Genomic DNA, 3314 nt, shown 5'->3' with positions numbered 1-3314 from the left:
TAACGTATAGTTATTTATATTTAAATAGAATTTACGAATTTTAGTAATAAATATATAATTAACATATATTTATTTTATTTAATTACATACTAAATATTTTAACGATTTATGCAATCAAAATGATTTTAGAATTTCATGTTGTAAAGAATTTGAATTGCGAAAATACATTTGAATTTGGAAAACAATCCTAATCAGTTTTTGATTCAAACACATAAACTCAATTATAATCCTAGCCCAAATAACAAAGCCCAAAATAAATAACCCCAAATAAACCCATAACCCTTTCTCCTATTCAACTTCACGTGAAACAAAAATAAAAAGAGAAACAAAAGAAAACTCTCAAACCCTTGCTTCACCATTCACGTGAAAACGCACAAGACTCTCTGCTTCAGCCACCGCCGCTCCTCCTTGCTGCTATCCCTCACGCCGCCGTTCCTCTCCCCCGCCTTCACTTTCGTTGCTGCAGCCTCCCTCGCCGTCGGACCACCATCACGCCACTGGTAAGGTTTCGACCTCCTCCTCTTCTCCTTCTCCCTTATTTCTTTCTCTGTTGTTTCATCCCTTCTCCTCGCTCGCAGTTTCGTTCGCAGCAACCACCACCGCGCCACCAGCCGCGCCCATAACGATTGTTCGCCGCCGGTAAAGCACCTCCTTCCTCTCACCTCTTGCTTCGTTCTCCCCTTTCGTTGCCCTCCTTAATTGTTTTCTTGCACAGCACCACCAACAACCATCGCGCGGACGCTGACACCCTCCGCCGTACTCCTCCGACCAGCGTCGCCGCCCACTGTTGCCGCGCCGCCCTGCCTGCCGGCCAGCAGCTTCCCTCTCCTCTCTTTTTTTGGTTAATTCTTTACCCTTTTATTTAATTAATGTAATATTTATGTTTTAATAATTTAATTAAGGTTTTCATAATTTAAATTATTAGTTTTGATAATTTATATTTAGAATTCAGATTATATATTATAAACTAATTTATTTTCAGTTTGTTAATAATATTTAAGTTAGATTTTCAATTATGTTTACAAATTTAATTAATGTTTTATTGGATTAAATTATAGTTTTATGGTTTAACTATAAATTTCAGATTTTATGTTTTATATAATTAAATTATTAATATTCGGATTATGCGATTTGATTGAAATAATGGTTTTAATTATTAAAGTATGAATTTTAAGGTTTTAATGGTTGTAAATCATGGTAGGACGATTGTGGTTTATTAAATTTATTGTTTCGATGTTCTAAGAACGTAAATTGGCCTTGGTGAAGTTTTTAAATGAGTTCACATTGCTGAAAATTTAAAGTACGATGTTTGCAAAGAGTTTTCAACGAATTTCAATCATTGATTCAATAATTATGATGCTAGGAAATCAAATGTTCAAGTTTTAATGTTAGGGAATGTCCTAAATATGTTTAGGATGTAGTTAGAATGTGTTATTATAGCTGTGAACGATTAGAAGTTGATTGGGAATCCTTGTTGGTTGTTTTTAGGCGGAGAATTCTTTGTAGGCGACTTTTGAATTATTAAAGTGGTCTTGCAGTTTGTTTACACAAGGTACGTACATACCTGTGTGCTTGGAATGTGTGCTAATTGTTGAAACCATGTGTATTATTGATGAACCTGGTTATGTTAATGTTGTTGATGAACTTAGTCGGGTTGAAACTGCATGTTTGACACTGTTGGGTGAACATATTAAACCTTTATTGCATTTTGAGGATTATAACATGTTAGTATGGAAGATTGATGCAAACATGTTTGATTGGGAACACTAGATTGTTTAGTATATAATTCAGATCAGTTAATTGTTGTTCCCTTTTTAGCTTTTCACTACTTTATGAGGGCGGAGGACCTCATTTAGTAAGTTGAAACCTTATACCCATATTCAGGGGTTGATTAGTATTAAAGAAAAGATTGGAGTTAATTGGAATGAGTCTTGTTAGATGCCTTTGTGATTACTTACTCAATTCCAAGATAAAAACAGTTATAAATAAATGTGAGTTGCATGCCTTATGTGATTGTTGAGTCATAACAGGGTGTCAATTTGTAAATCATGTAAAGTGAAACTGAGTAGCAATAGCTTTAGACTGTGCACGTCTAAAGTGACGGACAAACAGGAGTTGGGGTTCATGGTGGTAGCCCATGGCCTTTCATTCGGACCGGATTGATCACCGCGTCCTATTTTCAGTCAAACGTTCCTCGATATCGCAGGTCACTGAGGTTACGGAGTCGCGCCCGTACCTCGTCTAGCTAGAAAACTCGGTCCATTGCCTATTTCAATTAAAATAATATTATTGTTATAAAAGTCTAGTCCAGTCTAGCCTAGTCTAGTCAAGTATGATCTTCAGATTATCATGATTTGTCTGCCCTTATTTATGTTCATTAGTGTCATGTTAGGATTGATCGTTTAATAGTATCATGTTAGGATTATCATTGATTTAGTATGTAGTACTCAGCTTTGCTGATTACGTGCTTTTGCTTGTGCATGTTGATCATGGCTATGCCTTATTGATCCTGTGATGACCCAATCTTTGGTGAGCAGTCTCTAAGGATCAATAAGCATTGTCCATCTGCAGGTTTGAAGATGTTGCATCATTGGGATCGGGAATAGAGAGCTTGTATTTAGTTTTGATTTGCTAAGTTAACTTGGGTTTGTTAATTGGGACTTTAAACTCGTCGTACTATTTATATTTCCTTATTTTCGTTGGTTGATTTTTGGGGACTAAATCTGTAATCGATTATTTATAAACCTAAAGTTAGTTTTATGTTTTCCGCTGCAAAATTCTGAATAAGCCGTTACGTTTTCATACGGGCGATAATGCCTTGATAATTCTCTACGTTTTATATTAAAAGATTATTTTAGAAAAGAGAGAATTGTCGGGGTGCTACAATTATAATTCCTTTTCATAAACTCTATAAATAGGTGCCTAGGTTCACATATTTAGATCGAGAATTGAAGTATTCAAAGGTAAGATTTTCAAGAAAAATCAGTCACCCTCTTGCCCCATAATAACCGATTTTCATACTACCTTAAGGGCGATTCTAGTTGGTCAAGCTTAAGGCGGATCCAGACGTGCTGTGGACTATCAACGGAGGGACGACACTTGGAGTCCTAAAGACTTGTTCTTGATCGGTTCGGGCGCAGCTAGGGAGGGCACGCTACAAAGTGTATGCACCGAAATTATGCTAAATGATTATGTGTAAATAATATGTTTCCTGGCATTAAGGTTTTCCGCATGATTTATGTTTTGTCATATGTATCATAACCTAACAGTCATAATGCCGGATTTTCGAGTCCAAATTTAAAATTCCAAATTCC

At 36.0% G+C, this 3314-nt stretch overlaps 1 long non-coding RNA gene across 1 annotated transcript; it reads left to right on the top strand.

Annotated features, from left to right (window-relative positions):
• Window positions 1–2883, top strand: LOC130469010 (uncharacterized). Its single transcript, XR_008929376.1, has 5 exons — window positions 1–500; window positions 579–639; window positions 716–841; window positions 1489–1552; window positions 2538–2883. It is a non-coding gene; the product is annotated as an uncharacterized lncRNA (long non-coding RNA).
• Window positions 2884–3314: the final 431 nt, after the last annotated feature.

Source organism: Spinacia oleracea, chromosome 3, assembly GCF_020520425.1.
Source record: "Spinacia oleracea cultivar Varoflay chromosome 3, BTI_SOV_V1, whole genome shotgun sequence".
Taxonomy (NCBI): domain Eukaryota; kingdom Viridiplantae; phylum Streptophyta; class Magnoliopsida; order Caryophyllales; family Amaranthaceae; genus Spinacia; species Spinacia oleracea.
Note: the sequence above shows the minus strand (reverse complement) of the source record. Positions and strands in the feature narration are given on the sequence as shown.